The sequence below is a fragment of the Mesocricetus auratus genome, unplaced genomic scaffold, assembly GCF_017639785.1.
Source record: "Mesocricetus auratus isolate SY011 unplaced genomic scaffold, BCM_Maur_2.0 Super-Scaffold_100007, whole genome shotgun sequence".
Classification (NCBI taxonomy): domain Eukaryota; kingdom Metazoa; phylum Chordata; class Mammalia; order Rodentia; family Cricetidae; genus Mesocricetus; species Mesocricetus auratus.
The window spans coordinates 28,721,814-28,736,747 of NW_024429191.1; the positions used below are offsets into that span (position 1 = coordinate 28,721,814).

Consider the following 14,934-nt stretch of genomic DNA (forward strand, 5'->3'; position numbering starts at 1 on the left):
TGTTTTTTCGAAGCTCCTCCTGGATGGAGATTGGCTAAGGGCCACAGTCCCTACCTGTTGTGTGCCTCCTGTGCAGGGCTCAAACCTCTTAGAGAGGTGTGTTTGTGTACACAGTGTTGGAGCTCTCATGCCCTGTTAAAAACTCCTCAAAGCTATGGGACAAAGCAGACCCAGCATGAGAATGCAGAAATGCATGAAGACTTACACAGGGGTAAAAGATCCACCATTCATTTGACCACAGAATCACAAATCACATCCATATTACCATGGGTGTTTTTTACATACAATTTTATTGGAAGTGAGGTTTCCTCATGCATTTGCACAATGTTGGTAACTCTACTTCTCCTACTACTACAGCACACTTGAGCCCTTGCCACAGTGATCTTCTGGCTCAGGGAAAAGGATGAACTTTCTGGCACTCCAAAGACAAGGTTTGTTATGCAGGTTACTGGAGTAGATTATGAGTCAGTGTCCAAAACAAGGCCAGACATAAACACTCATTGGAGCTTGTGAATCATTTCCCAATAATTGGGGGCCTTATATATAAATGGTCCCACCTTCTTTTCAAAAAGATCTTTCTTATTAAGAAGGGCTATGGCATCATTTGCTGCAGTTTCAAGAAAAAGAATCTATAGATAGTAACTATTATTGTAGTAATTGCCAGTAGCAAATGGCCCACCAGTAACAGAGGAAATGTGCTGGATATACTTGCATAGTTTGTCTTTCAAGGACACATTGTTGTCTTCCTCAAACAAATGGGGAAACCTAAGATCTTCCTTGAGTTCATCCACGGATATGTTAAAATCTTGAGCAATGTTTTCCAATGAGGCATCATCCAGCCCAAAGTAAGACCTGTAGAGATTGAATGTTTCATTCAGATCCTCTAAATCATCCCTAATCGTGCCAACCAATGGAATGATGGCCAATGCTCCAGCTTGCACAGCCTCTAGGAAGACTTTCTGCTTCAGGGAATCTCTCTTGAGGTTAATGGTGGCCTCAGTAACACTGTTTAAGGCCAGCATGAAGACATGGTGCTTGTGGGCTGGCAGATCCCTTAGGAGTTTTGTTTGCAAGTTTGGGAAGTCATGGTAAGACACATTAAGATTAGAGACCAAGAAGACTGGAGGCTCACTGGAGAGGGCTTCCTTGAGATGCTTTGAGCAGTCATCTTAGATTTTCATCAGGACATTCTCCTTATTGAAGGTCTTAGGTTTATATTTCTTATCATTATATATGTTATTATCTATCTTGGTTCAAGCAACGTAGAAATTCATCTTCATCTTTTCGATGGCTTTTGCTAGTTTTGCATCATTTTCTTTGAAGCGTGTAGATGAGGTGATAACAAAGAAGTCATACTCAGCAAACTTCATTGCCCCTAGGTAGTTTTCTGGTGGGAAGGAAGTGGACCCAATGCCAGGCAGGTCCCATATTGTCACCTGAGGAAGCTTTGGGTGTAGGTATGGCACTTTCTCCATGGTTGTCTCTGTCACTCCAGTAGGGGCGGCACCATCTTCTTCCTGCCCCATCCCCATCAGGGCATTGATGAAGGTGGACTTCCCTGTCCCTGTCTCCCCTGTCACAGCAATGTTCAGGGGGTGTTCTCAATACCCCTCCATGCATTGTGGATTACAGAAAGTGCATCCCAGAGTTTATTTTTCTGAATGTGGGATTTAATCAAGATGATGGTTTCCTCAGAGAGTATTTGGCTTTCCCTCTTAAAATTCTTAAAGAATGCATCAATGTTGGAGGCCCAAGCCATGTCTCTATATGGTAGAAGCTGAATGGAATATAGAGGAGAAAAATTATAATCATTAACTAAACCAGGGCATAGGTTTGAAGTTTGCTGTTGCAGTAAAGCAGGCCCCACACCCTGTCCCACATCAGATCCAGCATTGCCTTTCTTGTCTTCTCTTGGTTGCTGTTTCTGCTGCTGACCTGGATTTGAGGAGACCTCTTGCTCATACTTCACGTTTGGCTAGAAATTTCCTTGTACCTCTTGGTCTAATTCAGACTCCATTTACTCTGTGAAGTTACCCACTGCTGCCTTTATTATCCCTCTGAAGCCTCCTTTAAATTCTTTTCTTTTCATTAAAATGATACATGTTGTCAACCCTAAAAGATACAAAAGAAGAAAGACTTCCAGTAGTGTCTTCAACCTTATATGAACCAACTACTGAATTGTCTGTAGCTCCTCAGAGCCTCTGGTCTCTTTGCATGGTTATTTTGTAATGAGGAAATAACAGGGGACAAGGGATGGATAAGGTTGAATTGAAAAGAGATGTTTAATTAACTGTAATTTCCCTTTGTTCTCATAGGAGGGGAGGAAATGGCCTCCATTGCCTTCTAAGTGAGTAACCCTGGTTCCTGACCTTTACATACTCAGATGTGCATGTCACTGTGTTGTACATTATAACTCAAACTTTACATCCAAGAAACAGGAAACACTACAGAAGAGTATGTAGAAAGATTGGAAGAGAAAGGAGACCACAAAGTCTGCTGCAAGATTGAGTCTCCTGGATATGACCAGATGATAAATCCATTAAATCTCCACATTATTTGTGGCCATTTAAACAAGACTTGAACAACCAAGAGTTGACATGCCAAAGTATATGTGGGAAATTGCATGTGTTGTCACACTTAGATGAAGTGTCACAAGTTATAAATAGTTACCCAGAGATGAGCTCCCTTAATGATTATTCAATCCCAGATGTTTAACCCAAATACCTATCTGACAGTCTATGTATTATCTATCTATCTATCTATCTATCTATCTATCTATCTATCTATCTCCTATACTAAATGAAACGGGTTGAGTTATATTTGGTTGTAGATATGTCACAGCAATAAAGAGTTAGAGGTTATAAATCTGAAAGGGAATTGGAGATATGGAAGGAATTTCAGTGAGGAGAAGGGGGGAATCATGCATTTATATTTTATTAAACAAATGACTCTTGCTTCATGGCAAGAATTTAAATTACATAAAATTCAAAATTCACAAAAAGGAAGACTGGTGTTAGAGGCAAGTGCAGCCATGTCGCACCTGCTGTGCGGCCTGCATCCGAGAATGTAGCGAGGTGGTCGGGATAGATGACACAGAGACCGGTCGGTTGCTTTAAGAAAACTTTATCTTCCCAAGTCAGTTTAGGAGAGCTCTCAGGAGAAATCTCAGGAGAAGTCTTTGGCGAAATCTCTGGAGAAGTCTCTCTAAGAAAAAGGAGCTTCCCTTTTTAAGGACTTTTGCCATCCATTTACATACCATTCTTTCCACTTCTCACCCTCCTGGCTGGTGGTTTAATCTCCGGCCCCAGAATCGGGGAGACACCACAGGGGGCAGGAAGAGGCATCTAGCCATAGGAGGTGTGGAAGGCATGGTATTTCAGTGAGCCAGCCCTATCTGAGCCCTATCAAGCTTTAAAGCACTGAATTGTTTTCAGTAAACATTACATAGATGCCTGCTCCCAGGCCGAAGGGGAAGTGGGTTTCTGCTCAAGGTCTGGTGTCCCCACACAGCCATGTGAAGACCATACTCCAAAGATTGTCATTCATAGCATCTCTCTAAGACCATCACACTGATATAACTAAACCAGCCAGTGCTACATTGTAGGCTATTTTCTCCAAAACACTGACCAACTGTCTACTGTATGAGGTGCTGGTAGCCGGTTAACCTTCCTGTCTACTCACCATTCACTCCATGAGGTGATTCTCTGTACCTTAGAGACTTCGTAACCTAAACCTCTAGAGCCTGCTAGACTTCAGCCGACCCACTGCCTGTCCCATCTGAGTTGCTAGGTGTCTACCCACCTAGTCACCTAAGGAGGTCAGCTTAGACATCCAAATTCACCTAACCCCTGCTGATCACCCATGTATTAGAGACTTCAAAGTCCACCCAACTGTTTCCTATTACAAAATAAGTAAGGCTGTAAATATGTACAAAAGAAAATCCAATCAATCATGTAAGCAAATTCAAACATGAGGACTTGATTATAAAAGAATCAGGACAGTGTGTCTCCTCTAAAAAATACAAACCCCATAGTAACTTCCTTCTTGGGAATGACTTAGATAAAGTTCCAGACAAAGAGTTCAATAGTATGATGTAAATGTGATCAAATAAAGAGGACTCAAACAATCATTTTAATGAAGACAGGTCAAAACAGGGTATGAAAATGGAATTCAATAAAGAGAAATACTGAGGAAAGTCTTGACTTAAATGAGGCTAACAATGAAAAATTTTCAATGGAAATACACCAACAGAGAGGAATAGATGGAGGAAAGAATATCTGGTTGAAGATATTGCAGAGGACTTGGAAGACTTTTCAAGGATGAACATAAAAATTGAAAAAGCTATGAACATTGCACATGTGACCTGTTGAACACCATGAGATATATTGGCTAAGAAGGAGAAGAACTCCATTCCAACAGCAAAGAAAACGTTCTCAAACAATCATAGCAAAAATGTCTACAAATTTAGAGACAGAAAAGCACATCCAGGTAGATACATGAGGCTTGAAGAACACCAGGCACACAGGGTAGAAAAATGAACTGCTGGAGTCATATTATAGCTAAAACCCTGCAAATATACAGAGCCACCTGTTCTACAAACTGAAACAGAGAAGCATCAAGTATAAATGTGGCCATCAGAGTAACAACTGACTGAGGGCAGCAGAGTCTCTGAAAGCCTCAGTGCTCAGCCTGATCTGCCTGAGGCAATCTGTGGTTGTTTCTGATCTGGGCTTTTATCTCCATGGGCAAATGAGGAGCCTACAACATAGACTCCAAGAGCATCTGGGTAACCAGCCTGCTGTCTGTCTCCAAGATTGACTGCTTCAGAAGACTTGCACAGCCCACAACACTCAATTGGAAGGAAGGGCTGTTGCTTCTCTGCTTTGGGACGCTCTGTGTCACAGAAGATGGCCACAGAAGGATGCTGCCATGAATGCTCCCTGAATAAAACTCCCCAATATCTCCTGTCCCAGTCAGCAGCCCACTCTCAATGTTATCTGTGTAGGGTTATTGGACAAGCTGACCTTGGAAACTGTTCACTTACCTCAGCAGTGGCAAGCTTGATCTGTTGGCAATGCCACCTGTAAGAAAGCTCTCCTCTTAGAAAAGCTCTTTGCAAACCAGCGAGGGCAGTGACTGTGGAATGATCTAAACCTGGAGCTCACACTCAGGATGTTCAGGAAGAAAACAGTTGTGGTATACAGTGTTGGTGTCCCAGGAAGAACTGCGTAATGAAATGAGGAACACTCGGGATGGACAGCCTGATCTTCTCCAAGTTACTTTATCATCCCTGGCTACACAGAGCCCTTGCTTTGTACACTTTTCTGGCTGTATATGAGCTCAATTTATGCAAACCACCTTGTGGTCAGAGTTGGTTTCAGTTTCTATTCCTAGAAATGGTAGGTTTGCATGAAACAATGGGGAGGTTCTTTAGAGGATTTGCAGATGAGTCAAGCTGTTTGAGGTTGGTCTTACTAAGTCTGGTGTAACCATTAAAGTACCAAAAATTAGAATTAATAAAAGTTTAAAAACTTAGGCCCTGAAAAGGGAACTTCTGATGACTGGGAATGCTGTGGTTGGTGCCTGAAACCCTCTCTCAGAGAAGGGGAGGTTACCCTCCACCACTTGGGTCAAAATTCCTATGTCTGCTAATTGCTGGACCTAAGGTTGTAAAGATCCCATGGTCCAGGGTATAACTGACTGACCCTGTGACCTTGTAACATTCCAATCTCCTGCCCTGTCTTATCTTATTCAAATGTATCTTGTTTAAAATATGTAGTTACTGCCTTACTCTGTACTTTGTATGACCTTAAGTAACCATGGAAACTCTGAAATTTGTGGCCTTCAACCTCCTATTTATGGCTAGTTGGCATCTAATTTCCTCTTCATGGAGTGAGATTCAAGTTGGCCAACTTGAACAATAAAAAGAATCCTTTGTTTTGCATTGGAGGTATCGGCTCCTCGGATTGGTATCTGGGGTTCCATGAACCTGGCACAACACTATGAGAGCACAGTTCATGGTAGACCCTGGGTTTGACTCTATGGCTTCCCCACTGGGGACTGCTAACTCAGGTGATGGCAAGTAGCCTTGGGAATGCTATCCTTCTGTTGTGTGTCTTGGCTTGTTTATAGATTTACTAGTCTGACTTAACTTTTGGTTTTAATAAATTTGAGGCTTTGAATTAAAAGACACAGGACAGGACCAAAAGAGAGAGTTCTGTAGGTAAGGTCCTGGATTATAAGGGGAAAAAATCCACAAAGTTATAATTTTGGGAAGCTGTATTGTCTTGTATTCCTGTCTAGGTGTGAGCAAAGCTTAATCTTGCAACAGATATCCTGCAGATGCTTCACCATTCTTGCAAACAAGCCACTCATACAAAAGTAGATCCTAGCTGTTAGCCTGTTTCATCAGTGACCCACTACTCTGTAAGAATACCTTAGTCTGTGAAATGTTCAATGTTTTTTTTTTTTGTTAAGAGCAGACTAACTACACCAGTAAGAGGTCTGCCTGGGGTCAGCTAACAGGGTACATTAAAGGTAGGCAAGGTAGAAGCTACTTCCTCATGGGTTATACAAGCTAAAAAGCTCCTGACTTAGGGGGTGAAAGCATCAGAAGGGAACCCATCCTTGGTCAGCCATCAATAGGGGTGGTTATTTATTTTGTGGGTAAAGGGTCCTGCCAAGTTACCTGGCTGGGGTTGCATGGGGGCCTTGGATTATGTGCCCCGGGGGAGTTTGTCTCCTTTTTGCTATATGGAGACTGGGAACTTGCCATCACTGTTATCAACTTTCTGATAAGGACCACTCTCCTTATCAGTCTCTGATAGTGGATCTGAATAGGCCTTGCAACATGATTATCTATTGTTTTTGTTTAGAAAAGTCTGTCAGGCGCCTAAGGGCCCATGAGCCAAAATAAATAAGTAATATAAAGCCTAAAAGGAGGCCCAAAATGTTGGACAATAAGGATAGCCGGGGAGAAGTAGAAATCCAATTGTTATACCAACTCCCCTGTTGTTCTCTCTCTTTTCCTATACTCTAGACCCTCTCTGACTTTCTACACACTATCTATCTTTGACTCTCCCTGCTTTGTTAACAGAGAAACACATTCCTCTTTGTTTGAGAGCTCAAGGAATGAAATCCTAGTTCCTTCTCCAGTGGCTCCCAGGCACAAAGGCACATCTTGTTTAGAATAATAGTTAAGGCTGGGAATCAACTTAACTAAAATGTAAAACATAGAGGCAGAATTTAGGAGGTGTGAGTAGATGCAGGTGGTAAGGCCATCCATGGTTCTTAGAGATCGATCATATAAGCAGAGTTAGTAACAGGGAAGAGAGTGAGGTTGCAGAGGTGGGGATGGGTTGAAGGAATTTAGAAACTGGGCGGGAAGGGGACTATGCAGAGTCAGGAACACTGGTTCAGCATGTTTCACTGGAATTGGTTTGGACAGCTTTCCATGGTTTCAGGTCTGGTTTTTTTCTGCGCTCCATGCATCCCACCACATTCTGGCAGCCACAAAGCTTTGTTCTTTTCCTGTAAGAAAACACAAACATTCCCTCCACCCCAAATTGGGTCTTTTCCACTGTCTAGTGTATGGGTGTTTTTATCTGAACAGAGCAAAAGTCACCCAAATCCATCATGCCAGAATCTGTCTGTAGTAGATTGTTCACTGGCATCCCCATTTTTAAAAAATTTAAATGAAGAGTGCATGATTTAATGCATCATGTGGAGACAAAGGTGATTTTATAGCCATTTTTGCAAGCTAAACACATGTCTGAATAGTTAGTTACTCCCATGCCCGTGGAGCCTGTGGCTAAGGCCTCAGATACTCCAAGTCCCACTATCAGGAGGATGAATTAGATAGCTCTCTTATGTCTAGGAATAAGATAATCTATGGGCTCACTTCCTGGAATAAACTCTATATCTGGGAGAAGGGTGGCTAATATACGTAACCCTGTCCAATTTGTAGGCAACATATAATAAGCCATTTCATTTTCACATGTAAAAACTTACCAGGTGGGGATTAGTGACATTACTATTTTAGTTTTTAGAAGTTGCATTTTTAAGGAGCTATGAGCATGTTCTACTGTTCCTTGAGGATTGTAAGGAATACCTGTTGTGGTCAATTTCCTATTGAGTACAAAATAGCTGAATGCCTTATTAGAATATCCAGGCCTATTGTCTGTTCTTTATCACTTTTGGAACTCCCATGTAGGCAAAACATTTTTAAACAATGACTTATCACATGTTTGGTGACTTTTTTGTGTGGTGGCCATCAAAAAACCTGAATACCTATCAACTGCCATGTGTACATATTTTAACTTGTCAAGTTCTGTAACATGAGTAATCATCCATTTGTCATAAATGATTAGGATGTAGGCCTCTAGGGTTCATTTTTAAATAAGTTGCAGATAAATATTGTGGGCACAATTCACTGTTTAACAATTTTGACAAGCATTCTCTCTAGTTAAACCAAATTGCTGTTCTAGACTTTTGCTATTTTGATGATGAAAACTGACAAGACTGTAGAGCTCTCTCCACCAGAGTCAAAGAGAACAACGTTGTTGATTTATCTGTTGACTCTTTTCCCCTGGCCAGTGGGCTGGGAAGGTTTGAATGAGCTCTAGTGTTACCCACATAACATGGCAATTGCATTTTGAATTGGAATATTTTAACCTGATCATTGTTAGTTTTAATGTATTGAACTGTCTTTATTATTTGAAGAACTTTAAAAACATAATGATTGTCAGTGTACAATTAAATGAATTATTTACTAGAAGTTGAAAAACCATTGTAACAGCAAATAACTGGACTATCTGAGCTGAAGCCAGAGTTGTTTGCTCCACATATTTCTTACCATCTATACCATAAGTTGTTCTTTTATTAGAATAACTCTTAATAAAAACTAGCACAACATTTTTATAGGACTATTTTTTCTATTTTGGAGAATATAAAAGGATGTGTTAGCTCAAACTGTAACAGCCTATAGGCTGTAAAGTGATTATCAGTTTTCCTAAAAACTGAGCAAAAGCAGTTATCCACAAATCTTTGTTCTGAAACAATAACTCAGTCATGCCTGAGCCCCTGCTCTCAGAGGAGGGCAGGCAGCTGTCCACCATTCCTGTTAACATTCCTTTGCTAATTGTTGGTGATAATGGTCCTCTGCCAGTTGTAAAGGATTCTCTAGCCCAAGGGATAACTGACAGATCCCATGACCTCAGCAACTCTGCAAGCCTTATCTTATCTTATTCAGATGCATCCTGCCCAAAACATATATTTATTGTTTTGCTCCAGATCTTGTATGGTGTAAGTAACCATGGAAATTGAAAATTGTGGCCCCTTTTTAAAGCCCCCCTCTCTTGTTTTGATGGTGGGCCTCTCATGTCCTCCATCATGGAAAGAAATCCAATCTGGCCAGCCTGAATTAAAGTGTTGACTCCTTGGGTTAGTCTCTGGGAATCCACAAACCTGGCGCAACAGTATTATACTTTGTTCTCTGTCAAAATATCTCCCAGATTCCATATGGTATTTCCACACCATACAGGCTACTGCTTTAAAATAAAGATTTAACACTTTGGCTGGGGAAACTGCATAAGCTTCCCATGTTTTTCTTTGTGGATATAACTCCAAAATCCTCTGCAGTTTTGCCTCATTTCAGCTCTCCTGGCTATTAAAACACACACAAGTAAATATACGATCATCTGACTAACAATTTCCGTCTTATACATTCCCTTAATAATCTTGAAGGCAGTTGCCACCCTTTTATTTTTTAAATGTCTATTTATTTATCGTCCCCCCCAGGTACAAACATCTATAATATAAGCTACAACCTCTTTAAATCTTTGTTTTGTTTTGTTTTTAAATTATTTTCTTTTTTTAATTTATTTTATATGCATTGATGGAAAGGTATCAGATCCCCTGGAGTTGGGAGTTACAGACAGTTCTGAGCTGCCATGCATGTGGGTGCTGGGAATTGAACCTGGATCCTCTGGAAGAGCAGCCAACGCTCTTAACCGCTGAGCCATCTCTCCAGTCCCTTAAATCTTTGTTTTTAACCCACATTCCTCATATCTTGAGGGCTTCTTTCAGCCCAGAAATAAAGAGACGTTGCCAAGTAATTTCCTGTCACATCACTTACCTTGCCTTAAGATCTCTGCCTTAGCTCACCAATGTGTCCTTCTTGCTCATTTCGGTGGGGGGACATTCGGGAAGAGCCCTTCTCTCCGTGAGTGAGCCGCGTCTTAGTCCTGGTTGTCCGACTTCAGGCCACTTTGGGTGCCAAAAAAGCCCCGACCCACAGGACATTCAATGTGGGGATTGGGGACACCTAGGAGAAAGATGGAGAACAGGAGATACAAAGAAGAATGACAAAACAGGGTTCTGATCAAATTGACAACTTTATTTCATCCCAAAGGGATTTATATAGGGGAAGGGAGGAGGGGGAGGAATGGAGTGTGTAATGCAGCTGCAATGAGACTGGCAGAGAGAAGTTCAGTGGGATGGGTAGGTCATCCTGTGTCCTCTGGTAACCTAACTGCAGATTCTAACTTCATCTTTCACATTCTACCCTCTATCATACAAGCCTACATCCTAGTGACTAGGCAGATAAGCCACAAGTCTGTTTTCTCGGAACTTGCTTCCTATCTTTAAGATGTAGTATTTCAGCATTGTGACCTGAAATCAGGTCTTCTCTATAAGGAGGGCATGATAATGCCATGGCTGAATTGTGGCAGAGGCCCCTGACACACCAGTAAGCGAGGAAATGTGCTTGATACATTTCCATAGTTTGTCTTCCAAGGGCACATTATTGCCTTCCTCAAACAAATGGGGAAACCAAAGGTGCTCCTTGAGTTCATTCACAGATATGATAAGATCTTAAGGAATGTTTTCCAATGAGGCCTCATCCAGTCCAAAATAAGACTTGTAGAGATTGAATGTTTAATTCAGATCCTCTAAGTCATCCCTAATCGTGCCAACCAATGGAATGGCGGCCAATGCTCCAGACTTCAGGGCCTCTAGGAAGACTTTCTGTTTCAGGAAATCTCTCTTGAGGTTAATGGTGGTCTCAGTAACACTGTTTAAGGACAGAGTGAAGACTTGTTACTTGTGGGCTGGCAGATCACTTAGGAGTTTTATTTGCAGGTTTGGGAAGTCATAGACAGACACATCAAGATTAGAGACCAAGAAGACTGGAGGCTCACTGGAGAGGGCTTCCTTGAGTTGCCTTGAGCAATCATCTTGGATTTTCATCAGGACATTCTCCTTATTGAAGGCCTTAGGTTTACTTTTCTTTTCATTATATATGTCATTATCTATCTTGGTTCGAACAAAGTAGAAATTCATCTTCATCTTTTCGATGGCTTCCGCTAGTTTTGCATCATTTTCTTTGAAGCATGAAGCTGAGATGATAATAAAGAAGTAATACTCAGCAAACTTCATTGCCTCTAGGTAGTTTTCTGGTGGGAAGGAAGTGGACCCAATGCCAGGCAGGTCCCATATTGTCACCTGCGGCAGCTTTGAGTGTGGGTATGGCACTCTCTCCATGGTTGTCTCTGTCACCCCAGTAGGGGCTGCTTGTTCTTCTTCCTGGCCCAGTTCCCTCAGGGCATTGATGAAGGTGGACTTTCCTGTCCCTGTCTCCCCTGTCAAAGCAATGTTCAGTCGGGCATTCTCGATGTCGCTCAGTGCATTGTGGATTACAGAAAATGCATGCTGTGATGAAGATAGCCAAGAACCTTTGTGGGTCAAGCATGAAATATATGGCTTAAGGTGAACTACCTCCTATAGGGTGAAGTTTTTAAGTGCATGGTACCTAGCTGGTGGCATTGATTGGAAAAGTTATGGAATTATTAGGAGGTAGAGAATTACTGGGGAGAGTAAGTCACTAGAGACAAGCTTTGAAGCTGGTCCCATTTCCTGTCCTCATTCTGCTTCTGAATTGCTAATGCAATGTGATAGAGTGGTCTCATGTCCCAAAGCCATGCCTCCCAACTATGATGAAATGTAACCTCTCTGAAACTGTGAGCTAAAAAGAACCCTTTCTCTCCAAAAAAAGGGGGGGACAACCTGGAGGTTATTTTCCTGAATGTGGGGTGAAATCAAGGTGATGGTTTCCTCAGAGAGTATTTGGCTTTCCCTCTTAAAGTTCTTAAAGAATGCATCAATGCTGGAGGCCCAAGCCAAGTCTCCGTAGAGTAGAAGCTGAATGGAACAGAGAAGAGAGAAATCATAATCATTAACTAAATCAGGGCACAGCTTTGGAGCCTGCTGTTGCAGTAAAGCAGGCCCCCAGACCTGTCCCACATCAGATCCAGCATTGCCTTTCGTGACTTCTCTTGGTTGCTGTTTCCACTGCTGACCTGAATATGAAGAGGCCTCTTGCTCACACTTCACTTCTGGCTAGAAATTTCCTTGCAACCCTCGGTATAATTCACACTCCATTTATTCTGTGAAGTTACCCATTATAGCCCTTATCATCTCTTTGAAACCTCCTTTAAATTCATTTATTTTCATTAAAATGACACCCCAAATGGTATCAATTCTAAAAGGACGCAAAAGAAGCAATACTTCCAGTACGGGCTTCAACCTTATTTGAACCCATTACTGAATTGCCTGTAGCTCCTAAAAGGCTTTGATCTCTTACATGATTATTCTGTTATGAGGAAATGACACTGGACATGGTTTGGAAAAGGCCTAGTTGAAAAGAGATGTTCAAGAACTGTAATTTCTCTTTAGTCTCATAGGAAGGGTAGGACATGGCTTCCATGGTAGGCAGACTCCTATGTGATAGACCCTGCTTACTGGAGGTTACATGTTCAGTTGTGTATGTCTATGTGCTATGTTCCTTGGGGGTGATTAGTTTGGAAATCAAGACAATAAAACAGTCGAGTGTTCACCCCGGCACTGACAGGGACATATTGGGAAATTTTGACGTGTGTCCTGTATAATACTGACTAGATTTTTAATGCCAAATATTTCTCAAAATCAACATTTCTAAAATCTAGGAAACACCAGGGTTAACTTGGAGATAGAGTTAAAAGTATAGAAAAAGAACACATTGGGAATAGTTTTATTTCATATTTACCTAATATATATAAATACTTTTTGTCAGGAATGGGAAACTCCTCTTGAGTTGCTGGTAAGGGGAGTCTAGGATACTCCAAAAACAGTGTAGGTTACTGCTACTGCCCTTGCTTGATCCCCAGAAGGTGAAGGCCCTTTTGCTGAAGACAGCACACATTTCAGGTACAGGACTCAGACAAACCCAGCTGCATGTGAGCCAAAGTCTACCTTTCACAATACCAGAGGGTGCTGTGCAGGTTGTCAAGGGAGGAAAGCATTCAATGATCTTATCCAGCTGTGGCACCTGTGAGCCACAATGATAATCCCCACATTAAGGTAACTCTAGAGGTGCAATGATGGCATTTATGTTTTGGTGGTAACCCACAGCCGTCTAATCAGACTTCAGGCTGGTTGAACAATGAGAAAATCATTCCTGGTAAATGAAAACCTAGCCAACCACGTGTTGCTACCAGTGAGGTCATAGATCTCAGAGGAGAACCCACTATGGCCACTTTCCTATCCCAGTATATTCTTAAGTGCTTTCTAAATACTCATCTTTATACCCACAGCTAGGTGGAGCTGTCACTCACCATGAAATATGCTGCTTTTCATAGCAGAGATCACTTTAGAAAGACACAACTAGTCAAAGAGCAGAGAACAACAGATCTATGGTGCCCAGTGGATACATTGTAAACCAAGCCTTACACCCAAGACCCAGGAAACACTGCAGAGGAGGGTGCTGAAAGACAAGAGTCACAAGACTGCAAAGTCTTGACATTTCCAAGTCTGCAAGATTGAGTCTAACGCATGTGAAGTTATGATAGATCCATAAAACCTCATGATTGTAGCCATTTAAACAAGATCTGAGCAAGGATACCACCAGTTGACATGCCAAAGTGGATGTGGGAAATAGCATGTGTTGTCACGCTTAGATGAAGAGTCACAAGTGATAAAATGCTGTGGAGAGGCAGAAGTGGTCTTACCCTCAGATAAGTCTGTCTATCTATATGACCGTCTGTTTGCCTGTCTATCATCTATCTTTATATCTATGTATAAGAGATATACTAAATGCTTCAGGTTGTGCTTACATATGTATTTGTTTGAAGATATGTCACACTAATGAATTATTAGAGGCCATAAATTTGAAAGGCAATAAGGGGTATGGAAGGGACTTCAGGGAGGAGAAGGGGGTAATGATGCACTTGTATTTTAATAAACAAGAGGACCCTTGGTTCATGGCAAGCATTTAAATTACATAAAATTCAAAATTCAGAAAAGGAATTAAAGAGAGAGAGGAAGGAAGGAAGGAAGGAAGAAAGGAAGGCAGTCTACTTTTAGATTCAAGGGCAATCATGGGAAAGACCATACTGCACAGAATGTCATTCACATTGTCTGCCTAAGAACATTATGCTGATATACCTAAGCCAGCCAGTGCTACATTGTAAGATATTGTCTCCAAAACACTGGATAGAGCCTCCAGGACTACCTGCTTACTTCATGAGGTGCTGGCAGCCTTTGAACCTTCCTGTCCACCCACTATCCACTCCATGATGTGAATCCCTGTTCCTCAGAGACTTCAGACCCCCAACCTGCAGTGACTGCTATGCATCTTGCCCACCCAGTGTCTGGCCTGCTGGTTTTCCAGCTGTGAACCCACCTAGTCACCCAGGGAAGTCAGCATTCACACTTTTGAGTGTTCCACATTCACCTGACTCGTGCTGACCACCCCATGCATCAGAGCCTTGAAAGACAGCTCAACTGCTTCCTATTATATATAAAAAAAGCCTCAGTGACCAACCTGATCTGCCAAAGACTGTGGTTGTTTCTGATCGGGGCTTTTATCTCCATGGGCAAATGAGGAGCTTACAGCATACA

The 14,934-nt window shown here is 41.8% G+C and overlaps 2 pseudogenes; both read right to left on the reverse strand.

The window, feature by feature from the left end:
* Positions 1-271: 271 nt before the first annotated feature.
* LOC106021278 lies at positions 272-5,354 on the reverse strand (annotated as a pseudogene).
* Positions 5,355-10,375: 5,021 nt separating this feature from the next.
* Positions 10,376-11,966, reverse strand: LOC121141089 (annotated as a pseudogene).
* Between the last annotated feature and the right edge of the window lie 2,968 nt (positions 11,967-14,934).